The sequence below is a fragment of the Peromyscus leucopus genome, chromosome 2 (assembly GCF_004664715.2).
Source record: "Peromyscus leucopus breed LL Stock chromosome 2, UCI_PerLeu_2.1, whole genome shotgun sequence".
Lineage (NCBI taxonomy): Eukaryota > Metazoa > Chordata > Mammalia > Rodentia > Cricetidae > Peromyscus > Peromyscus leucopus.
Genome location: NC_051064.1, coordinates 66052436 through 66078255, shown reverse-complemented (window position 1 = coordinate 66078255; position 25820 = coordinate 66052436). Strand labels below are relative to the sequence as shown.

At 45.0% G+C, this 25820-nt stretch overlaps 1 long non-coding RNA gene across 1 annotated transcript; it reads left to right on the top strand.

Annotated features, from left to right (window-relative positions):
* The first annotated feature begins 375 nt into the window (after positions 1 to 375).
* Positions 376 to 25563, top strand: LOC114695690. Its single transcript, XR_003734900.2, has 6 exons — positions 376 to 1503; positions 6696 to 7005; positions 12057 to 12113; positions 15524 to 15644; positions 20004 to 20253; positions 25524 to 25563. It is a non-coding gene; the product is annotated as an uncharacterized LOC114695690 (long non-coding RNA).
* The last annotated feature ends 257 nt before the right edge of the window (positions 25564 to 25820 follow it).

Sequence of the window (25820 nt, the reverse complement as noted above, 5' to 3'; positions counted from 1 at the left end):
TGGGCATGAGGCAGAGCCAGCCTTGAACAGACTCCTAGCTCTAACATGAAATAGCCAAGGAAACACCGAATGCCGGGTAATCACATCTATTGTTCCTGTTTGTTTCTTGCTCGTCTCCTAGGAAAGAACTAATTTAAATTTGACTTCATCCTTTTCTGCCTTAAACATAGAGGCTGTGGGCCTTACCCAGGCTACAACTGATGGAGTGTCTCTTTTTCCTGTGCTCTGTACATGAAGTCCATTTCTTTTATCCTTATAGCAATCCTAGGAAGTAGAAATGTGTGTATTATTTTCTTTTACTTTGTTATCATTGTTGTTGTTATTATGATTTTATTTTTTGAGACAAAGTCTCATGTAGCCCAGGCTGGCCTTAAACTCAATATGTAGCCCAGGATGACGTTGAACTTCTGATCTTCTTGCCTCTACCTCTTGAGTGCTGGGATTGTACAGGTGTGCACAGCCTGTAACTCATTTATGTGATGCTGGGAATAGAACTCAGGGTCCTGTGCCTACCGGGCAAGTACTCTACCAACTAAGCCACAACTCAAAGCCTTAATTTTATGTTTTTGTAATGCTAGGAATTGAACCTAGGGCCTCATGTCTTCTAGGTTAGTGCCCTATTATTGAATGATGTCCCTAGCCTTTTGTGTTATTTTATAGGTAAGAATATTGAGGCCAATTATAGGCTAAGTAACTTTGCAAGCTTCTGACTAATGATTTTAACCCATCCATATCTGGCTTCAGTATCTACTGTGTGATCTTGTTGTTTGCCTTTTATATTTTAATATTGACTCTCATAGAGCCCAGCTTGGTCTTGAACTCTTGATCCTCTTACCTCTACCTCCTGAGTGCTGGGATCGTAAGTGTATGCCACCAAGCCCAGCTTTCTGTATGACTTCAGCCTCTCATTTTGCTGACCTACTGTGAGCCAAAACACTGGCTTGGGTACTGGGGTTTCCCAAATGAATAAGACATACTTCCTGCCTTCAAGCAGCTCATGGACCAGCCAAAATGCTCTTGGAATTTAAGATAGCTGTGCCACGATTGCATTAGATTGCAGGAAAGCCAGTTCAGACGAAAGGAAAAAATAGTACCAGGAGACCAGCTGCTCATTTGCAGATGTCTCAGGAATGCCTGTGGGGATAGAAAAACCACAGAGAGATAATAGACCATGGACCAGTGTATAGGGGGCAGAAACCACTGACCTGAAAACAAAGCTTCAGTCACTCAGCTGCTGGATGTCCTGGGAAGCAGGGAGAAGCTTAATGTTGGCTTTTGTCTCCCCACAGAGCTGCTATGGGCAGGGCTGGGGCCTGGCTGCTGAGCGGGAAGGCCTGGACTCTCGTCTGGACCTGGCTGCTCCACATGAGCTTGGGACAGTCCTCTGATCAGCTGGCACCGTGGAAGAGGGAGATGGAGCAAGTCTAAGGCTCGAGATGGTGTGGATGAATAGATGAGTTCTTGACCACTGGTCTGGCTGGCCCTAGCCGAGGCATTCCCAAGGTAAGAAATGAAGAGTGGTAGACATGCTGACTCTCAGGATTGCAGCACGCAGTCACCTTCCTCTTCCTCCTCCTCTCCAGGGTCTCACTATGCAGGCCAGGTTGAAACCCTCCTTCCTTAGCTTCCCAAGCCCTTGGACTTAAAGCATGTGCCATGCTCTGGGGCTTTCTGAGGCAGGCAGGTCTCAAACTATTTTTAAGGATGACCTTGATTTTCGATCCCTTTGCCTCCACCCCTCGAGTGCTGTGATTGCAGACATGTAGAACCATGCCTGGTTTGTGAGCTGCCAGGGGGAGAACCCAGGGCTCTATGTAGGTGAGGTAGACACTGTACCAGCTGAGCTAGAGCCTCAGCCTGCTTTAACTCTCTTTGCAACTGTGCTGAAGAGCAAGGCAGAGAGTATCTTTGAGACTGACTCGGTGGCTTGACCTGCAAACCCAGCTTGCGGGAGGCTGAGGCAGGAAGACCACCCTGAGTTTGAGGCTAGCCTGCCATGGAGTGAGACCTCATCTTAGATACAAGACAACAGAGAAAGACCAAACGGAAATCTGTGTGTGATCGTTTTAAAAACCCGGTTGTCTGCCTAGACAAACCCAGTGCGGAGTGGCTTTGCCTTCATTTAATGTAACATTACTACTTTTGATCTTCCTTTCCATGGTCTCTGCACGCTCCAGATTCTGAGAAGTTGTCAGCGTATGTGACATCACAGTCGTCCCAGTTCTCTCAGAGGTTTGTTCCCCTGGCTGGGAAGTTTCCTGAAAGGACAGGGTCAACTCTCTCCTTGAGTATAGTTTTAAAAAAAAAATTATTTTGGCTGGGTATTTCTGATCAAACCTTTACCAGGTCCTGAAAGTAAGGGTGCTCCATTTACCATTCTGAATTCTCCCCCTGCTTATTGGCAAACCTTGCATTTCCATTGTAATATGCCTGAAAAAACAAACAGGAGATTTTACAGCCTTCTTTGTGCCAAGCATCCACCCCCTCAATGAACTATACAAGAATCTAAGAGCTACGAGGCTGACTGCACATGGGTCTATAAAACAAATCGACTCCTTCATTTTGAAATTGGTTTAGGGACCACCATCCATGTGTGTGGCCTGAACTGGACATTGAGAAGAAATATCAGCATAAATGAGGATGCAGTCCTAACCCACAGGGAGCTGAAAGTAGTCAAATAATCATAAAAAACGCAAACAAACTGTAATAAAATAACTGCTGGTTTTGAGGATGCAGTGTTACACATCTTTCTGTTAGTGTATCAAAATACGATAACCAAAAAGGCAAAAGCCATGTTTGAGCTGTGGATTTAGAGGTCTGAGTTCATGCTGATTTGGCCCATTTGTTCTTAGGTCTGTTGAGGCAGCACGCCATGGAAGAAACAGTGGGAGAAGTTGCTCACCTCATGGAAGCAAAGAGACAGAGGGAAAGAGGAAAGGCTAGGCACAGCTATCCCCGAAAGGTCATGTTCCAGTGGCCTTAGATGTCTTTTTTTTTTTTTTTTTTTTTTTTTTTTTTGAGTTAAGTCCAGGTTAGCTTCAAAATCATTATGTAGCTCAGGTTGCCCACAAGTGTACTATCTCAGCCTCCACGTACTGAGATTATAGGCTTGAGCCACCACATCTCAAATAGATCAAAGGAACTGGCCGAGGCACAGCACTGTATTTCCAGCTCCGAGGCTGTGGTTTTCTCATTTGTCTAGTCCCAAAGTCTTGGATTTTCTGTTTGCTTCCCATTCATCTATCAGACAACTGCTAATGCCTATAGAAGGAACTCTGCTATTTGGTGAGAAGTCCAGAGCAGAACATGTAAATGATATGCGTTGTGTTGTTAGGAAGTGGAGTCTACACAGGGATCTGCAAAAGAGAAGTGCTTTGAGAGTCCATCTCACTCCAGGCACAATGGCTATTGTCAAGAAGATATGGACCATGAATGCTAGGGAAGACATGGGGAGAGAAGAACTCTTATTTGTTGCTGGTAGGAATGCAAAGTTGAGCAGCCACTATGGAACTCAGCATGGATGGGCCTCAAAAATGGAAACCACAATGATCATATTCCCAAGCTATTTGGGTTAATACCTTAAAACTCTTAAGTCGATATATCACAGGTACTTGTGTGCTGGTGTTTGCAGCTGCTGTTCATATAGCCAGGAAATGGAACCAGCCTAGATGCCCATCAACAGATGAGTGAATACAGGAATTTTATGTATAAAGGAAAAGTTAAAATTATGACAGCAGGAAAATGGATGGAACTAGAAATAATGTTAAGTGAAATAAGCCAGTCTCAGAAAGACAAATGTGTTCTCTCATATGGTGAACCTATTTAAAATTATATATAGCAGGGTGTGTGTGTGTGTGCGCATGCGTGCGTGCGTGCGTGCGTGTGTGTGTGTGTGCGTGTGTGTGTGTGTGTATTTACATGTGTGTTTGTAGATCATGAAACTAGAAAGAAAATCATGAATGAGGAGGAAAGGAGAGCATAGAGAGGGTGATGGAGTGCATGTAATTGAAAAGTAGACCAACAGCAGGCAGAAAGGAGACCCATGGGAAGACAGGAGGGTCTGTGAGAGTGGAGAGTGGGGGAGGAGATGATAGAGAACAAAGTGTTAAGATGATTATATGTGAAGATGCCATGATGAAACCCAGTGCTTTGCATTCTAACTTAAAATATTAAAAAACAAAAACAAAGCAGTAGGTAATGGGCCTTGCCACCAAGCCCTATGACTTCCAACCACTGAACCCCCTGGGCAGAAGGAGACAACTGACTACCTAGGTCATCCTCTGATCTCTACATGTGCAGTCGGCTTCATGTCTGTAACCTTAGTACTGAGGAGGCTGAGGCAGAATTGCCATGAGTTCAAGACCAGGATGGGCTACAGTGTGAGGTTCAGATTAGTCTGGGCCACACATTGAGACCCTATCTCAAAACAGAATACCAAAAACCAAACAGCAGCAGCAGCAGCAGCAACACACACACACACACACACACACACACACACACACACACACACACCCCTTGATTGCCACTACTAGCCTTAATAGCCACTACTTAGACCTGTTCTACAGGAGCAGCCATGCACAACTTATTATTTTACTATGACATGCTGTTAGGGCTTCAAAATGATTCATAAAGAATGTATTTTCTTTTCCTTTATAAAGGTAACAATGTGGGAATAGAAAACCAAGCCCTTTAAACCAAAAATACAGAGAAAGAAGGAAGGGAGGAAGAAATGGAGCTACCACAGGACAGGGCTGCCATGACTGTCAAATCTGTCCCCCAGCTTCCTGGCAGCCGGGACAGAAAAGGAACAAATCCTGCCCCAGCACTCATCAGGAGGGAAGAAGCCCATGGTTATTTGAGTCCTTTAAACCCCATGCTCAGTTCTCACCTGGAAGCCCACATAAGGACATTGATAGACACAATAATTAATGTTTTTGGCAAGAGCTTTACCGCAAATGCCAATTTTTGTCTGCCATTTCTTGTGCAGGCCTTTAATTAAGGTCAAGGGCTTAGCACCGAGGCAGACATCGGTGAGGGCTTGGCTACCCTGGTTCAACAACTGACTGCAACACAGTGCAGGCTGGGAATACAGGGCTGGTTAGCACTACAAGCGAGGCGGAGCTGGAGCTCAGAGGATCGTCTCTGAGTTGGGATGTGAAGCAAGCTCTAACGAAGGAGGCGGCCCTTGGGACTCCATGACTAGGAGTCCACACGGAGGAAGTGGGGTGAGGGGCAATCTAGGCTTGGTGCACAAGTGCAGGGGCCTTGTGAAATGGAAATGCTTGGCCCGTTTGGAGAATGTCAAGCTGTCTGGAGTCGAGAGAAAGATGCTAATAAGACTTCCATTAAATGAGCTGGGTTTGCCACTTGGACATTTTCTGGTTCTTCCAAGACAACTTTTTTGTTGAGTTAAGCGAAAATGAATGAGAATCAGATGGACCACATTTCTCTTGAATACACACGGGCTTAACAATGAAGGGAGAGAAAGAACTTGACAGAATGCGTCCCGGCTTCTGCCAAACCCAAAGTATTTGAGGAATCACACAGGACGCAGCTCGAACCCAGACACATGCCCGGATTCTCCACCTCCTAATTGCAGCTGCAGCCAGTTACTACGATGAATTGTGTCCATGAACATGGGGTCTGAGTGAGGGGCTGTGTTAGAGAGAGTGGCTGCTGTGGCGTGGTGAGCTGGCTTCAGCCTCCAGGAACCGGTTCATTGCCTTGCAGGGAAAGAGAGTGGGCCAATGCGTAGTTTCTTAAGCTATTGAATCCAGCTCGCTTGTAGAGAACAATTAAAATCTGCTATTTAACGTCATTGTATCGTGTGTGGAAAGAATTCAACTTCTCTTGTTTCCTACCTCGGGTATACAAAGGGGAAGAAATATGCTTTGTCTCAGGGTCTATTCACTCAGATGGGTACCCAATGGGAGAAGGGAGGGGGGAAGAGAGCAAGACCCTATAGTACTGTGTATTTGAATTCTGAACTCTTGGCTAGAAGACCATGGGTGTTTGAAAACTAGAAGGAACCTGAGACCCGGAGAAGTTAACTGCTTTGTCACTTGACTACAGCTGGTCATTTTGGAGTAGGAACTCAAAACTAGAGCTCCAATTCTACCGTTGTTTTTCTGTTTTTAAGGAAGGATCTCATGAGGCTCAGGCTAGCCTCAAACTTACTGTGTGGTTCTTCTCATCCTCCTGCCTCTACTTCTCAAGTGCCGGCAGCCCAGGCACACACTACCTTGCTTGGCTGATGTGGTTTGAGGCTGAAACCCAGGGCTCTGTGCATGCTAGGCAAGTACTCTACCAGCTAAGCTGTGCTCCCAGCCCCATGATTCTTCTTCTTCGTAGAAAGTACATTTCCTTTTAGTTACACTTAGGAACTAAAAAGAAAAGTGAAACATTTCCTTCTAAATATTTTTAAAGACAGCGGTCTCATGATGCCCAGGCTGGTCTCTAACTTGCTGTGACCTCTTGATCCTCCTGAACTCCACACCTTCCAAGTTCTGGGATTGTAGGTGTACATCACCCCGTGTGTGTGTGTGTGTGTGTGTGTGTGTGTGTGTGTGTGTGTTCATTTTTGCTCACTGTGCAGCAGTCTAGACTTGTCTGAGGCTTGTGTACCCTCGTGTCTCTGCCTTCCCTGTGCTGAAATCGCAGCCGTGTGCCACCTCACCGGCTTTCTTTGTGAACAGAGATTTGGTGAGTGTGCAGTGGTGACAACAGGCATGGACACCCTCTGGCATCTACGCAGACTTGTTCCGAGGGACTGCCGTGCAGCCTGTGTGGCCTCAGTGCTTGGACAACCGAGGAGCAACAGTGGCTGGAATGGATACGAGAGAGGGAAGGAGCAGCAGAACAGAGGAGGAAGACTTGGCTTAAGGGGAGGCCTTGGGAGGCCTTTGAACCGCAAAAGGTGCTTGGTTGGCTGCCTGGATCTGCAGCTGGAGAAGGCAAGAGAAAGACCCGTGGATGGGCAGTTGGAATGGGACAGTGAGCCTGGAGGTTGGTTTGGGAAAGCGCATGTGGTGGTGGTAGACATAGTTGAGGGAAAAGCGAGCAAGTGGCAGATAGCTCAGGGTCTCTTGTTCCACATGAAGGCTGCTTGGGCTTGATGGTCTTGACATATCAATGGCTATGAAAGCCCATTGTCATGAAAATAAAATCTCCCTGCCCACTTCCTCCTTTTTTTTTCTCTCCTGAGACAGGGTCTGACTATGCAGAGCTGGCTGGCATGGAACTCACTTTGTAGACTAGTCTGGCCTCTAACTTGCCCCTATGCTTCTTCTTCTGTTTCCCACGTGCTTATAGGCCCATACCACTATGCCCAACTTGAAAGTGCTGAAGTGCCGGGAAGCCTTGTGTCTGTCTTCCTAACAGTCTTCCCTTCATACATGGCATGTGTGTGTGGAGTCCATACTTAATACAGTCAAGATGATATGCTCAATGAACCATGAGCATCTGAATCCCGTACATTTCTGTATATCCTCTCTCCCTCAAGAACAAGGAGATTCTGCCTGATGAGGAGAGTCTTTAGCAGCTCTGCAGCTAGGAGGCCTCAGTAAAGACCATGCTGATACAATGGGGATACATAGACTTATGATCCAAAGCAAACCCTGGGAAAACTATAGACTGCGGTCAGAGAGCATGCCTACCAGGCACCTCTGCCTGAGGTACCCAGACCCTGCCAGCATCCCCAAGGTCTTCCTCTCACATCTGTTCCTCGGTTTCTGCTTCCTTCCTGACTGCCTTTTACCTTTTTGCTTGTATGGTCTCACTCTGTAACCCAGGCTGATATCTTGACCTCAAGGTGGTCTTTTTACTCCACTATTGGGATTATAGGTGTGATTTACCACACATGACCTTGACAACACTGTCAACCTTTCAGTCTGATGAATCTTACTTTCCCAGTCATTCTTTCATTATTTCTTTTTGACAGGATCTCATGTAGGCCAGCCTGGCTTGAATACTCTATATAACCAAGGATGACCTTGAACTCTTGATCCCCGGCTTCTGTGTCTCAGGTTCTGGTGAAGTAGGCAAGCATAGAGGGTAGCTTAGGTAACTTGGTGACTTTTATTATTATTTCATTTTTTCTTTTATTGAAAATTGATTTTTTGTCATAAAATACGTGCTGGTTATGGTTTCTGCTCCCTCTATTTCTCCCAATGCCTCCCCACCTCCCCTCCCATCTGGATCCACCCTCTTTCTGTCTCTCTTTAGAAAACAAACAAGCTTCTGAGGGATAATAAATAAAACAAAAAAGATAAAACAAACCCAAATACGAACAGGACAAAACAAACAGAAGGAAAAGAGCCTAAGAAAAGGCACAGAAACCAGATATAGACACACAGACCCACTTATTCACACAGTCAAGAATCCTGTAGAAACACAAAACCAGAAGCCATAATATACATACAAAGGACCTGCAGGGTAAAAAGGGAGAAAAAATACAAATAAAAAATAGTAAAAGATAAACTTAAAAAAAAAGAAAAAAGCCCTGACAAAATATTATGAGACAAAGTAACTCCAAAGATGCCATTGAGTTCGTTGTGTTGGCCATCTACTCCTGGGCCTGCAGCCTACCCTTAAAAGTAGTTTCCCAAGTGAGACTGACTCCCTTGAAAAAAGCTACATTTTTATTTGCAAGAGGTTATCAACTGGAGAAGGCTTCTGGGTTAGGAATGTGGACAGATGTCCACTTCTCCTTTCAGCTCTAGGTTCCCATCTGGTGCAGACCAATGCAGGCCCTGTGCATGCTGCCTCGGTCTCTGTGTGTGCCTGTGTGTGCCCGTGTTTAGAGATCGTTGTTCCCTGGGTGTCTTCATTCCCCTCTGGTTCTTACAGTCTTTCTGCCTTCTCCTCTGAGGTGTGCCCTGAGCCCTGAGGGAGGTATTTAATAGACACATCCTCTTTAGGGCTGAGTTTTCCACGCTCTCTCACTCTCTACACTCTGGCTGTGGGTCTCTGTATTTGTTCCCATCGCTGCAGGAGGAAGCTTCCCTGATGCTGGCTGAGGAAGGCGTTGATCTATGAGTCTAGCAGAATGTCATTAGGAGACGTTTTGTTGCTGCTCTCCTTTAGTAGAACAGTATTTGGTTTTCCCCTTTGGTCTATGGGCTCTCTGGTATCAGGTTCTTGGCCACTCCAGCAGTCAGGTATAGGTTCCTTCTCGTGGAGCGGGCCATAAGTCAAATCGGATATTGGTTGGTTACTCCCAGAAACGTTGTGCCCCCATTGCACCTGCATATCTTGCAGGGAGGACACCATTGCAGATAGAAGGGTTTGTAACTGCTTTTCTCCTTTGGTAGAGTGCACAGTGCCTTCCAGTACTAAGAACACTAGCCCACAGAGGTGAAGGCTCTGTGGAGACACCAGCTGTACTTTTCCATGTTCAGTGAGTTGTGAGGTGTTGTATTCCGCACAGGGCCTTGGTGTCAGTGTGCAGAGAGTGACCCATTATGGTATTGGTAACAGCTTGGGTTGGGGGTTCCCATAGGACCTCTTTGGATGACAACTTAATTAGATGTAACTCATTCTCAGTACTGGTAGCTTCATTTGGTGACAAGAGATGCCCAGTTGGAGAGTTATTAATTATGAATGCTTGACCTTAGCTTAGGCTTGTCCCACTAGCTCTTTTAATTTAACCTGTTTCTATTCACCTGTGTTTTTGCCTCAGGGCTTTTTACCTTTCTTTCATTCTGTATCCTACTTTCCCGTTTCCTCTGTGTCTGTCTGTCTGGCCCCTGGCCTCTTCTTCTTTCTTCTCTGAGTCTAAATTCCTCCTCCTCCTTACTCTCCTTGCCCAGACATCCTGTCTCTACCTCCTCCCTCGCTATTGGCCATTAAGTATTTTATTTGACCAATCAGGTGTCTTAGGCAAGGTAAAACAGCAACACATCATTACATAATTAAACAAATACAACACACATTTGCATAGTTAAACAAATGCAAACCGTCTTTGCATAGGTAAATATTTTGCAACAGTTGGGGCCCTGTCTCCCCGTTATTCGGCAATTTCACTTAGATTGCCTTCATACATGTATATATTTTAGGAAGCTGTACTGTATTTGGTTTTCATACTGCCCCTCAAATGGCCCTTAATCTTTGCTGCTTCTCCCCATATTCACCCCCTCATCCCCTCTTCCCTCTCTCTACCCTCTTGATTCTCCCATTCCAAGTGCACCCCCACACTCCCATCCATACCTATCCCTTTCCCTTTCCTAGGGAAATCCCCCCCCCAGTCCCTTACTCTATACCTAACCCCTGTGGTTCTACAGATGGTAGCTTACTTGTCATTGCCTTAACAGCTAATACCCACAAATAAGTGAGTACATACCATATTTATCTTTCTGGGTCTGGATTACCTCAGGATGATTTTTTTCTAGTTCTTTTCATTTACCTGGAAATATTTCATTTTTTGAACAGCTGAGAAATATTCCATTTATACCCCTCTTTTAACTATGCACTTGGCCTCCAAGGACCCCACACACACTATGAACACGTTCCTCTCTTAACAATCGAAGATCTCAATGACACTCCTCTCCAAACAATGAAACAAGTCTGTCTGCCCCAACAACCATCCAAAGCTCTTCTTTCCTAGATATTTGCTATTCAGAAGTATTTCCAGTTAAATCTGGGTATAAGAGCAAGGAGAACAATCTGGCGGGAACTGATTTTGAATACATGTAAAATAAGGCATACTATGTCCTCTGAGTGAACATTGAAGGAGAATTCCCTATTTTCTGTCTTTTGCCTATGCATAATTGGGAATGCATATGATTAAAATCAGATGCATTGTGGGAAGGGACTGGCTCAGTAGAAAAAAGGTTATGTCCTTCAAACCTGTTAGTCAAAACAGAGAAGCAGCCATGCTAGTATTCTTAGCTCCAAACTTCTGTTTCTCTTGAACTCTGTAAAAGGAAGCCCCAAACAATAACCTGGGGTCCCTGGAGTACTCTTACTCCTGTGTCATCCACTGTCATTCTTTTTATCTATTTGAGAAAGGGTCCAATGCAGCTCATTTGGTTTGGAGCCTGTAATGTAACCCAGGATGACCTTGGATATCCGATTCTCCAGCCTCTACTTCCCAAATGCTGGGATTATAGGCTTGTATCCCCCCACACAGCTCTTTGCTCCTACTGGCCCTCCTGACAGCATGTTGCTGAATTGTATTAGCTCTTTGGTTTTTAACAAAGTTCCCATGCTCCTTTGCTGTCTCTGTGCTCCTTCATTACAAGTTTTGGTGAGAGACCTGGAACTTGGAAACACCAGGTCCTGACACTGACCACTAGGAACACTAGAGTTACAAGGATATGCCACCATGTCCAGTTCATGAGGTGCTGGGGATCCTAACCATGGTTCTTCATGAATGCTAGGCAAATACTCTATCTACTGAGTTACATCCCCAGTCCGACCTTGAGCTCTCGATTCTCCTGCCTCCACCTCCCAAGTGTGGCATGACTGGTGTGCACCAGCAAACCCCGCCCTATTTCTTTATTGCTATTTCCCCTTCAGCTTCCTATTTACTGACCTCATTTTGTTCCCACACATCTTTCTTCCACCTTTCCAATTTATGCTTCATTATGATAGACCTAGATTATTGTCACGGCCTCTATGACAGCCTCTTATATCCATCTTGGCCCTGAAAACTGCCCTTGATCTTGCTTTACTGTGGTTCTTGAAATATGCAAATAGCCTACCCCACGATGCCCCCTGTGTAGGCCAGAGAGACACTGGATTCTAACAAGATTCCCCCTTCTTTAAAACAAACAAACAAAAACCCCACAAAAAAACTATTTTTTGATTTTTTTTTTTTTTTTGAGACAAGATGTTATGTATCCTGGACCAGTCTCAAACTTTCGATATAGCTGAGCATAAAACTTCTGATCCTCTCATCTGCACCTTATGAGTGCTGGGATCACAGATGTACACCTGCACAGTCAGTCTATGAGGTGCTGGGGATTGAACCAGGGCCTCGTGCACTCCATGAATGCACTCGGTGTAGTTCTCTGCTAACAGAGCCATTATTGTCTCCTCCCTGTGCCCGTCTCTAGGTCCCCAGGCCCAGACTTGATTCTGCACACCATGGCTTTTTCTGCTTCCTGAGCAAGGTGAGTGTTTGGTTGGCTTCTTCGCTTTCTTTTATTTGGTCTCTGTGCCTTGGCTGCACCTGTCTCCTGCTCTGGGTTGCTCTTTCCACCTCCCACCACCTGGCCTGGGAAGACTTCATGAAACAAGTCCTTCTGGATGTTTTCATCCTAAGCATCTGGCCTGCAAACAAGCACACTGCAGGTGTTCACCAAAATACTGACCGAATGGGAGCTGGGCTTGTGCTTCAACGGTGGAGTACCAGCCTGGCGTGGGTGAGGTCTGCAGGGCCATGGTTTACACAGCAAAAAGTGAAAGTGTTGAAGGGACAATAACTAAAACCATGAAGAAATGGGAGGAGGAGGAGAGAAGTACAGGGAGCAGTGACAGGTGGTGGCTGCGGTGGTGGCGGCGGCGGCGGCGGCGGCAGCAGCAGCGGCAGCGGCAGCAGCGCAGCAGCATCACCAGCGGCGCAGCAGCATCACCAGCACAATCACCAAATGAAAGCATTATTTGGTTTGGTTTGTTTGTAGGCTATTGACTGTGGGCTCCAGGTCCTCCTGTCTCTGCCTCCGAAGCGCTGAAATTATCGGTGTGTGCCTCCACGCCACGGTGGGAACCCTCTTGACATGTGAGCACAGTCCAAACCACCCCTTTGTTCCTGGAGCTGCATAATCTCATTTACTCTCAGGGGGCCCATGGGCACATTGCCTGGCATGTGGTGCATATAGGCACAGGCGTTCTGCCGATGTCATGTGCTATCAACATTGCCGTAGTTGGTAAATAAATAGCCACTGTCCCTAGACCACTGTGACTCCTTCTCAAGAACAGTTCCTTGCCTGAAAGCCTTGATCCTCTTTTATTTTTTTATTTGGAGGTTTACATGTTTTTAAAGTTTATTTGTAGGGTTCATGTCCATTACACACACAGGTGTCAGAGGACAGCCTGGTGGAGACCGTTCCCTCCTTTCATATGTATGTGGGTTCAAAGGAATTGAACCCAGGTCATCAGGCTTCTAACCAAACAATTACTGAGCTCTCAAACCTACCGTTTTTCCCACTTCGGACAGGTCCTCATATATATGTAGCTCAGGCTTAGTCATTCTATGTAGCCAAGGATGTAACCTTGAACTTCTGATCCTCCTGCTTCCACCTCCCAAGTCTGGAATTATGGGTGTGTGCCACCACACCAGGCTGGCTGCTTGCTTGCTGGCTCTCTCTCTCTCTCTCTCTCTCTCTCTCCTCCCTCCCTCCCTCCTTCCTCCTTCCCTCCCTCCTCCCTCCCTCCCTCCCTTCCTTCCTTCCTTCCTTCCTTCCTTCCTTCCTTCCTTCCTTCCTTCCTTCATTCTTTTGAGATAGTATGTTGCTGTCTTGCTCAGGCCAACCTTAAACTCTTGGGTGTCCTCCTGCCTCAGTCTCCCAAGTGTTGGGATTATGAATCTCACAGATTTTGCAGCTGTGATGCTTCTTTGTGGCCCAGCAATGAAAGGGTTATCTCTGGACATGGAGGAAGGGACAGAAATCTGTTGCTTTCCACCTGTAGTGGATGTCCTGCTACGTGGACCATTAAATGTGTCCCTTGTCACCATTGCCCATATGTGTGTACTTGTGTGTCACAGGGTCCATTTTATACAGGCATATTAGATTAAACAAATTTCCAAGGTCACTCAGCAGGCTCATGGTTTCCCTGCCTGAGAATCCAGGCTCCTCCCAGGACTTGGTCAGGCCTCCGCCTGCCTCATATATTCTCTGTGCTGCCAAGCATTTTGGTTGACTGCAACCTGCCCCTGTTTTGACATATTCCTCTGTACTCAAGGTAAGACTTAGGGTAGCCAAATGCCAGGGTTTAAGAATGGCGTCCTATTTTCCCAAGCTTAAAATACAACACCAAGCAATGGGGTCTTTCTTCTGGTAAAGATCTGTTCCCCTGGTAAGTGTGTGTGTGTGTGTGTGTGTGTGTGTGTGTGTTTCAAATTCAACTTGTTCAAATAAAATTCCATCTACACAGAAGCATAATGGGGTGATCTTCCTGTCCTAAACACATCATTACTTTCCTTCAGTTCTAACTGCTCTCCTTCCAGACTAATGGAGTCCGTTTTCTGCTTGTGCCTCATGGAGGGAGAGTGGGGTTGTGCAGGCCGAGTGCAGAGCATGATATTTAGTGCTGGTTTTGGACTTGAGGTCCAAAAATGTACTTACAAATAAAAACACACTTCCAAGGACCAACATCTCATACTCGAAAGTCACCTCCCGACTCTGTGTCTGCCAAACTGCGACATGGGGTCATGACCAGTCTTCTCTTCCACCAGGAAACCAGGACGTTCTCTGGGTTGTCCTCCCACCTCCAGCTCCTTCAAAAAGGCTTTCAGTTTCTCAGCCTTGCTGCTAAACTGCCGTTCTGGAAGCCTTGAACACTTGTGTCTAAGGCCATGTGGAAATAGTAGCTCTCAGTTTTGTTCTGTTAACACAGGGTCTCTACAGCCCAGGCTGGCCTCAGACTTGCTATGTGGAAGAGGCTAGTCTTGAACTCCTGATTCTCTTGCCTCTGCCTCCCAGGTGCTGAGATTAATACCACCACACCTAGTGTACTCTCCATTTGATTGGCCTGTGACATGTCACAAACTAATAGCAAGCTTGCAAACGTTATTGAGTACCTACTGTGTGCCAGATGCTAGTCCAGGAGGAAGGAATTATCTGTATTTCAAGTTTAGTATACATTTTCCCCTAATATCAATTGATTGATTGATTGATTGATTATTCTGGGAGTCAACAGGGTTTTCTTGCTCATGCTGGGTGAGTTCTATGCATCAGACCCTTTTAGCATCCTCAAAGTTAGAGTAGTAGGGTATGATGACCCACGTGTAATCCTAGCACATGGAAAGGCAGAGACAGGGTGACCAGGAGACCAAGATCATCCTCAGGTACATTGTGAGTTCAGGCTAGCTTGGGCTACATAAAACTCTGTCTCAACTGCCTCCACCCCTCAGAAAAAGAAAAAAAAAAACTCAAACAAAATTAAAAATGAATAAAAACAGAAGAAAAATTGTCAAAATGGGAGTATGTAATTATAAGTAATGGCTCTTACAGTTGTAGACACAAGGGCTTTCAGTGTGCTAATGTCTTGAGCATTTGGTTTCATGTGTAAATAGTCACATGTAAAGCACAAAGGAAGGATGAGTGATAGCAAATTTTAGGTTCAAAGAACTGTTTTGTTCTGTTTTGGTAGGGGAGGGATATCCCACTGACTCACCCAGGCTAATCTGGAATTCCTGGGCTCAGTCCCATTTCCTGTCTGAGCCTTCTAAGTACCTGGACAAAAGGATTCATGCCATCACACCCAGCTTGAAGAATTCCTTAATTGAGTAAAAAGTGAAAACTCCTAAGGGTGAGGAAGACAGTGTCATGGTGTAATTAACATACCTTTTCTTTCGTAGGTAAAATAATGACTCCAAAAATTCCCTGACATGTTGTACAACACAGTAACTACATTGCATCGTGTTCTGAAATTGCCAAGAGAGTAGATGCTCATACCACGAAAATGATTAAGTATATGAGGTAATACATAAGTTAATTAGCTCACTTGAGTGTCTACATATTTCAAGTCCAATTTTGTTTTTGAGAAGAGTCTTAACTATATAACCAGAGTGGGCCTGGAACTGCATAACCCAGGTTGGCCTTAGACTTGTAGTAATTGTCCTGCCTCAGCTTCTTGAGTGCCAGGATTACCAGTGTGCACCATTGTACCTGGATGAAAATGTATAATTATTTGTCAACTAAAATAAGAAATGTCATGATCATGTCAGGTAAGCTGAGGCATGAGGATTACAGTATGGTCAAGGTCAGCCTTGGCTACATAGTCAAATCCTATTTCTTTTGTTTTTGTTTTTGTTTTTTTATTTTATCGAAGACAGGGTTTCTCCGTGTAGTTTTGGTGCCTGTTCTGGATCTCTGTAGACCAGGCTGGCCTCGAACTCACAGAGATCCTCCTGGTTCTGCCTCTGAGTGCTGGGATTAAAAGTGTGCGCCACCGCCACCCGGCTCAAACCCTATTTCAAAACAAACAAACAAAAAACAAAGTTACAAGATAAAATCACTAAATACGTTTTAAAAAACAGGAAAGGATGTAACTGAGGTGGTTGAGTACTTGCCTACCATTCAGGAAGCTGGAAGAATCAATTCCCAGTGCTGTGAAAGCTTGGTGTGCTATGGTGTTCCTGTAATCCTAGGCAGGAGGAGAGCAAGCTCAAGGTCATCCCTGGTGACAGAGTGAGATGTAAGCCAGTCTGTGGTAAATGAGAGCCTGTCGAAAGAAAGAAAGAAGGAAAAAAAAGAAAGAAAGGAAGGAGAAAGAATGAGAAAAGAGAATGAAAGAGAAAGAGAGAAAGGAATAAAGAAAAGGAGAAAGGAAGAAAGAAAGACAGAAAGGAAAAAAGAAAGAAGAAAGAAAACATCTTAGTTACTTTTATAATACTGTGCTAAAACACCATGAGTGAGGCAAGTTATAAAGTGTTTAATTTGGAGGCTCACCGTTTCAGAGGGTTAGAATCTATGGTTATCGTGGGAGGACCCTGATAATAGACGGGCAAGCAAGGCGCTGAAGCAGAAGTTAAGAAGTCTCATCTTGATCCACAAGCACTGGACAGAACTGGGAATGGTGTGGGCTTTTGTGCCTCCTTCAACAAGTCCACATCTCCTAATCCTTCCCAAACACTTCCACTAAACAGACACAACTATTCAAACATATGAGCCTGTAGGGACCACCCTCATTCAAGACACCAAAAGAGCAAAAATCTACTGGAATCCTGCATTTGCTAAGATATGACATCTGAGACAATGGAGCCTGGGAAGGTAAAGGGGAGCTAGCATTTGAACCCAGGACACATGGCAGGACAAGACTTCTAAATAGAGAGAGATGCACACAGGCAAGAAAGAATATACCTGCCTTTGGGGGAAGAATACTTTGCTCCCAGGCCAGTGACAGAGAACCACGTGTTCTTGAATACACAATGAAAAGTCTTGTTCTGTTGGGGGAGGAATATACTTGGGGCTGTGCAGTAGAATGGTGTCAGCCTGTGTGGTAAAGGAAGGACATGGGGATGAGAATTGAGAGGGTACATCGTGGTCCAACAGAGCTTATGGGGCTGTGGGCGGAGTGCTTGCCTACCGTTCACAAAGTTTGAACCCCAACATAGTATAAACCAGATGTGGTGGTGCACAGCTGTAATCCCAGCATTCAGGGAAGGGAGGCAGGAGGATCAGTAGTTCAAGGCTACACCTTGTGCTCCAAGCCTGCCTGACATACATGACTCCCTTTCCAGAGAAGGGATGGGTGGGGAAATGGAAGAAAAGAAGGAAAAGAAAGAAGTGAAGTCAAGTCTAAAGGCAGTAACCTGCGTGGACTCCAGAAGGTTAACCAGGCCGGTGACGGGCAGTTGAGTGCAGGGAAGCGGAGGGAAGGGCTAGGCGGCTGTCAGCTCTCCTCTCCTTCCTCTGGTCATACTTCCATCATCCACACTGCTGTTGCCGTTCCTGAGCCTCCCTGTAGCCTCCAGTCTGGGTACCAGAGGGACAAGCCGCTATGCTGACTGCAAGGCAGAACCTCTGGTAGCAAACTCTCCCCACCCCATCCAAGTGCAGAAGGGAGGAGTAGATCAGAAGTTCTCAGCCTGTGGGTCATGACCCCTGGGGGGGCCAAAGGACCCTTTCACAGGGGTCACATATATCTGTACTTCAGAGGTTTACATCACGATTCACAACAGAAGCACAGTTACACTTATGAAGTAGCAATAAAGTAACTTTATGGTTGCGGGTCCTCACAACATGAGGAGCTGTATTAAAGGGTCACAGCATCAGGAACATCGAGAATGACTAGAGTAGAAGAGGTTGCCATCATTCAGTAAATGGTGCCGTCCCACCGGGAAGTGACAGTCACATGCTGCTTCCTTGATCTAAGCTCTTGCTCATGGATTTAAGGATTTGATTCTTTATATAACACAGCTACTCTTTTTCTTTGGCTTTCCTACTTTTCCTCTCTTTCTCCTTTCCTATTCCTTTCCCTTTTCTCTTCTTTTCTTTTCTCTTTTCTTTTCTTTTTTTTTTTTTTTTTTTTTTTTTTTTTTCCTTTCTTTTTTCTTTCCTTTCTTTTTTCCTTTCCTTTCCTTTCTTTCCTTTCCTTTTTGTATTTTTGAGACCAGGTTTTTCTGTTAATTCCAAGCTGGCCCATAATCTAAGCAGAAGAATGGTATCAGCCAGAAACACATAGTGAGGCTCTATCACACACACACACACACACACACACACACACACACACACACACGCACACGCACACGCACACGCACGCACGCATGCACCCACGCACGCACACGCATGCACGCACGCACGCACGCACGCACGCACGCGTGCGCGCACACACATTCACAGAGGTATTTAAATGTAGCAAATGAAACCATATTAGGAATAACTGTATAACCACTAACCACTTTATAGTTTGAAGATAGAAAGTTCTTTCCAAAATATTTTGTAAAAATAAAGTTTTAATAAACAGATTTTACTGTGAAATATTTAAAGTTGATATGTGTAAGAGAAAATCTACCACAAATTAAAGGGAAGAAACCAAACACAGGGAAAATAGTTGCAGTGTAATAGATGAATACTTGTTTGCTTCAAAATGCCAAGAAAAATTTAATGTCAAAGTGGTAAGAATATGCGAACTACAAAAATGTGAATTACAGAAACCACAGAATATGTGAATTACAGAAAGGAAAAAAGAAGAAGGAAGAAAAAAGGAAGGAAGGAAGGAAGGAAAAAAGGAAGAAAGGAAGGAAGGAAGGAAAGAAGGAAGGAAGTGAGGAAAGAAGGAAGGGAGGAGAGAAGGGGAATGGCCAGCAGCATTTGTAAAGTGTGGTCTTTATGCCAGACATGGTGGCTGTCCTGATCAGCTTTAAAAGTCTCCTTGGCAGCCTAGAGTCATTTGAGAGGAGAGCTCTAACCAAGGATTACCACAGGGTCGGCCTGTGGGTGACTGTCTTGATTGCCATAGGCAGGTTCAGCCCACTGTGGGCAGCACCATCCCTAGGCAATGCTAGTTGAGTGTAAGAGGTGAAAAAGCCAGCTAGCAAGCAATATCCTCTATGGTTTCTGCTGTATTTACTGTCTGTGAGGTGAGTTCCTTCTTTGGTCAGAGGTAATGCCGTGTGGAATAGCAATCTTGATGGCCCTCCAGGGATGAACTGTGTCCTGGAATTGTAAGTTGAAATAAAGTCTTTCTTACCCTCAAATGCTTTTGTTCAAAATGTGTTCATCACAGCAATAGAAAGAGGAGAGGGGAGGCTCATATCTACAGTCACAAGTGACAAGGCCAAGGCAGGATTGGTAGGAGCTTGAGGCCAGCCTCAGTTATACAGCGAGGTCCAGGCTGGAGCTGGGCTACAGAGAAAGACTCTATCTCAGGAAAGTAAAAAGACAAAACAAAACAAAAAACAAAGAAACAACTCCCCAACCCCCTGCAAAAACAAACAAACAAACAAACAAAACCAGCTGGGAGTGGCGGCACATTCTTCTAATCCTGGCACTTGATAGACAGAGGTAAGGGAACCACTGCCAGTTCAAGGTCAGCCAGGACTACATAGTGAGCCCTGATTAGTGTAGTTTTGCTAGTGTGTTTCACAAGTAACACTGACAAAAGAAGAGAAGGAGGAGACAAAAGCGGCAAATATATGCCTCTAGTGTATTCTGGTCCCATCATCCAGGAGGGTGATTTTGCAATTTGAACCTATAGAGAAATGAAAACGACCTTAACTTCGACTGCTAGAAACCACTCTGGGGACGCATTTTAGAATAGGCAGAAAGCGTTGGGTCCTCGGATGCGATTGGAAACACATGTTGTTTGCTGTGTGCGCCTGTTTGTTTCTCCAGCCTGGTCGGAGCTCAGCCTTATTCCCAAGGGTGTATTCAGACGTTAGCAAAATGCCAAGCAGAGAAATGGGAGTGTTTCATGTCTGGGGAAAGGAACAGACAGAAGACAAAGACATAAAGAGAAGTTTCTGTTGCGGACGGAGAAAGCCGTTACTGCCTTCAGCTCCAAACACATAAGCAGTGTGGTGACAGCCTTGGAAGCTTCTGGGCCACCACCTCGCACTTCCTTGGACCTGGACAAAGGAAAAATGTGAGCAGATTACTTTCTGAACTTCAATAATCCTAACATTACAAGGAAAACCATGGGATGTGGGTGCAGCTCATCTGTATCAGGCAGGAAGCAGCCCTGGGTTCAGTTCCCAGCACCACATAAACACGGTGTTGTGGCACAGGCTTGTAATCCCAACACTCACTTGGGAAATGGAGGCAGGAAGACCAGAAGTTCAAGGTCATTCTTGATCACATGGTGAATTCTAGCCTGGACTACATGAGATCCTGTCTCAAAAACAAAAATAAAAACATAGAATAACCCCCCTCCCCCGCAAAAACAAACCTCAAAACCAAAACTGGATAAACTAGGCATGGTGGCACACACTTTTAATCCTAGCATTTGGGAGGCAGAGGCAGGCAGATCTCTATGAGGTTGAGGGCAACCTGGTCTACAAAGTGAGTTCCAGGACAGCCAGGTCTGTGTAGAGAGACCCTGTATCAAAAAAAAAAAAAAAAAAAAAAAAAAAGCAACGAAACCCCAAACAAACAAAAACCCCAAAAATTCAACCAAACAACAGCAATAACAATTCCAGTAGATGGCTGGGTGGCACACGCCTTTAATTCCAGCACTCGGGAGGCAGAGCCAGGCGGATCTCTTCAAGTTCAAGGCCAGCCTGGTCTACAGAGAGAGATTCAGGACAGACACTAAAACTACACAAACCCTGTCTCAACCCCCCCCCCCCAAAAAAAAAAATCCAGTAGATGAACAAGCACTCACTCTCCCGGCAGGAATGAAAGCTTGACTCACTCATAATCTTGCCAATCCTGAGCCCTTTGGTGTGCAAGGTCTGAGGGTGGGCTTAATTCGAAATCATGCAATACGAAGAAGTCTGTGGATATTCCGCTCCGTTGCAGAAAACGTGCAGAATTTGCATATTTCTAGCACACCTTCCTTTGTGCTTTCTGTCACCCCCTCCCCCCAGTTTACCTACAAGACTGTGTGCAGTGTAAATGTTAGATAGTTACTATGCTGGATAACTTAGGAAGTAGCAATGAGACAAAGTCTGTATTTAAGTAGCTCAGAGACATCCTTTTAAAAAAAAAATCTCTCTGCCCATAAGATGGCTCGTGCAGTGCAAAGCTGGCAGCTTGAGTTGAGTCCCTGTAAACCATGTAAAGGTGACACCTCCACACACATGCTGTGGCTCAGACATGCCCCCACACAGGCCTTCCCCTCACTCTCTCCTCTTTCTCTCCCGTGTGTGTGTGTGTGTGTGTGTGTGTGTGTGTGTGTGTGTGTGCGTGTATAATGCTGGAGGAGAAGGATCAGGAGTTTAAGGCCTCTCAGAGCTACATGAGATGTCTTAAAAAACAAATTGCTGGGCTGTTTGTGATCCATGATCCACATATGGGGAATCTGCTGATATGGTGGATCACCTGTGTGTGTGTGTGTCTCTGTGTGTCTCTGTGTGTGTGTGTGTGTGTGTGTGTGTGAGAGAGAGAGAGAGAGAGAGAGAGAGAGAGAGAGAGAGAGAGAGAGAGAGAGAGAGAGAGGAGAGAGAGGAGAGAGAGAGAGACTCAGACCACGCCTTCTGCTGGCTTGCCTATCTTTATATAGATGTGTTCTTATTCACTGAGCCATCCTCCTAGCCCCAACCAGGCAGTCTTGCATTTCTTTGCTCCTTATAACATATCATTTGCTTGTCATTTTCCAGATATACTTCTGCAAATACATTTTCTCAGTCTGTGCCCCTTGCCAGTTCTCTAATGGAGTCTTTTGGTGAGGAGTTCTGTTTTGTTGCATTTTGTTAGAGACAGGGTCTGATGCAGCTAAGGCTGACCTTGAACTAATTCTTCTGCCTCTCCCTCCCAAATGCTGGGATTACAGGCTTGTGCCACCATGCTTGGCTGATAAGCAGTTTTTGTTTTGTTTTTGTTTTTTTTTTTTTAAAGATTATTTATTTATTATGTATACAGAAGAGGGCACCAGATCTCATTACAGATGGTTGTGAGCCACCATGTGGGTGCTGGGAATTGAACTCAGGACCTCTGGAAGAGCAGTCAGTGCTCTTAACCTCTGAGCCATCTCTCCAGCCCCAGCAGTTTTTGTTTTAAAATTGCATTTGTTTAATATGTGTGTGCGCGCATGCTTGTACCATGGTGTGCAAAAGGAGGTCAGAGGACAGCTCTTGGAGTCATTTCTCTGCTTGCATCATGTGAGTCCTGGGGATGGAACTCAGGTCATCTGGCTGGATGGCAAGTGTCTTTATAACTGATCCATCTGGCTGGTTGTCAGCTCTTTGTTTCGAAGTTGTCCAGCTTATCTGTTTGATGCGTTGAGTGGCTAATCATTCTTGTCCTCATCAAGAAACTTGACTTATACTAAGTCTTATTCTCCTATGCATATACAATGAGTGTGCACACACATTGTATGTGTACATGTACATGTATATTGTAAAAAAAAAATGCTTTGAATCTTTTTAGCATAAATTCATCTGGAATTAGTTTTGATGTATTCTCTTAGGTTTTTAAAAGTATCTGTGTCCAGTTGCTCTGGCCCCATGTATTGGAAGCAGCCCCTTTGTTTCGGGGCTGAAGTCTTGGGGTGTGCTTGTGAACCTGCAGATTGTCTTCTAGTATGCAGTCTGGGCTGAATCCACACTGTTATCGTTCTGCCACTCTGGGATGTGGGGTATTATGGGAGCTCCAGCTTGGTTCTTTTTGTCCTTCATACTTTCATATAAAGTTTAGAATCAGCTTGTCACTGCCTACAAACACCTCTAAGACTGCCTGGTTGGGGCTAGGAGGATGGTTCAGTGATTAAGAACACATATTCCTCTTGCAGGGGACCAGAGTTTGATTCCCAAGTAGGATCCACATCAGGCTGCTCACACAGGCAGAGGACTCATGTGCACATATCCCATCCCCATTTATACATAATTAAAAAATAAATACAAATCCTGGAAAAAAAGCTAGGTGCAGCTTTTTTCAAGGATGTAAGCCAGGCATTAAGATACTGTGGTAGGAAGGTTGTTCTGAGTTTGAGACCAAACCAGGACCCAGTCTTTGATGTGGATACTCAAACAGACATGTGCAGATGTGTACATGAATACTCTACTTCAGTAAAAAGCGTCACTAAATGTAGCTCAGTGGTAGGGCACTTGTCTAGCATGTGGTGGCCCTGAGTCATAGTTCCAGAATTGGAAAAAAAAATCTCTTAAGTAATCCAGGGCCGGTGCTGTAGGTCAGCTGGTAGCATCCTTGCCTCATGGGCATGAAGCCCTGGGTTTAATAGCCAGCACCTCATAAGCTGCACTTGGTAACATATCCTTGTGATCCCAGGACTTACGATGGAAGAATCAGAAGTTCAAAGTCCTCAGCTACACAATGAGTTCGAGGGCAGGCTGAGCTACGTGAGACCCTGTCTCAGACAAACAAACATATTTAAAATCAGAGGGCTGGGTGGGATGGTCCAGGCAGGCTCTGCTAGCACTAAGGAGGTAAATGCCGAAGGGCGTCTGTGTGAGTTTGAGAGTGGAAGTGAATAAGACAATGGAAGAATGTGCAGCAGGATTTGAAGCTCCCAGGTCAAGGAGCTGTAAGAAGCTTTTTTTTTTTTTTTTTTTTTTTTTTTTAGGCTAGGAAGTAAAACATATGAAACCAATGTGCTAAATTGTATTTTTAATTTGAAACAAGGTTAAAGTTTAATTTAAGCCCTGACTAATTTCCTTGGAACTGTGGGGAAGTGGGGATGTTGTAATCTGGATGGTGACTTTAAAAACTCAGAATTCTCTAACAGGAGAGCTGATTCATGAACCTCTTTCTCCTCTATTCCTGGGGACAAGGACAGGTTCCTAACCGATGTAATTGTCCAGATGTGGCTTCACCAGTGAATCAAAGACAGTCAGTCACATATGCAAATGAGGAAGCACTCAAGCTGTCTAAGGAAATAAACTCGGAGCGAACGTATTGGGGAGCGAGCGATGGGTACTGTGAGGCAACCAGGGAGAAGGAGATGGAATTTTCTGTCTAATCGTTGGCAATTTGGGGGAAATCTCCAAGGACCAAATGTTCTGGAAGAAATTTTGTGTATTAAGAATGTCCCCAAATTAGACCTCTCAGCTTAATTCAGGCCTTCTGGAACATCCCCTCCCCCACCAGCTTTGAGAAGGGTAGTGTGATCGCTTCCTTAGAAATATAAACCAACTGGGTTTTAGCCAGTGTGGGTCAGAGTCAGGGAGAGACGTCTGGCTGGCTAATGCAGCTCCCACTGGGTTCCCTGCAGACGGGATGAACTGCTAGTTCAAAGCTACCTTGTTATAAAGTGGAAAATGAATGTCATAGAAAGGACTCCAAAGATGGACTGATAGGGACTCCAGGGCCACCTGGACCCCTTTCCCCATTCTTTGTCTCCCTTTCCTGTTTAAAAAAAATGCTAACAGACATGAGTTAGCTGTTTGAAACCTGGGACTTATGCAGGGATGCTGGCTCAATCTGGGAGGAGGGACTGGACCTGCTGGACTGAGTCTATCAGGTTGATCCCAGTCCTCGGGGAGACCTTGATCTGGAGGAGGTGGCAATGGAGGTGTGTGGGGGAAGGGAGGGGCAGGAAGGAGAGAACAAGGGAATCTGTGGCTATTATGTAGAACTGAATAGTATTGTAAAATAAATAATAATAAAAAAATAAAAAGAAAAAAAAAGAAAAAAAATGCTAACACACACCTTGACCCCTTTTCCCATTCTGTGTCTCCCTTTCCTGTTTTAAAAAAAAATGCTAACATACACCTTGAATAACATACATCTTGTTGTGAGAACAGATCCTAGTGTGCCTAAGACACTGAGCACAGAATCTGGCATGTAGCAGGCCTTCCCTCAATGATCATAATATTATTATTTTTGCAATGCTTTCTGGCTGATGTCATGCTAGACAATAAACGTAGCACCAAGCGGCTCCTTTTTCTAGGTCACTGTGTCCACAGTTAGTGAGCTGAGCCAAATTGCAGTTCACTTGGAACCAGGATTGGTCCTCAGGCAAACAATGGGAAAGAGGCAATTGGGTAAGGAGCACTACTGACCTATCGATTGGTCTCTCTTGCTTAGGAACCTGGTAAAACCTTTGTAACTAGTAAGTTTGGGGCTTGCCCTGCAGACAAAGTAAGTTTCACAAAACAGTGGCAAATGCCCTGAAACTTTATATTCTATGCTAACCTATTTCACTTTTAAGAACATTGGCTGGAATGCACTGTTTATTTGATTTGATGATGATGATGATGATGATGATTAATTTTGAGACAGAGTTTCCCTTTGCAGACCTGGTTGACCTTGAACTCACTATGAAGACCAAGCTGACTTTGAACTTGTGGAAATCTTCTAGCCTCAGCTTCCCAAGGGCTGAGATAACAGCAGTGGAAGCACCACCACAGCTGGCTTTTGGCCATTCAGTGGATCAGAATGTACACAGTGAAAGACTGGCTTCTATCAAGTTCCCCAGATTACAAATGAAGAAACTGAGGTGAGTGGCAGCCAGGTGTGTGTGTGTGTGTGTGTTGTGTGTGTGTGTGTGTGGTGTGTGTGTGTTGTCCTTAAAGTAAAAGGATGAGGGCAAAG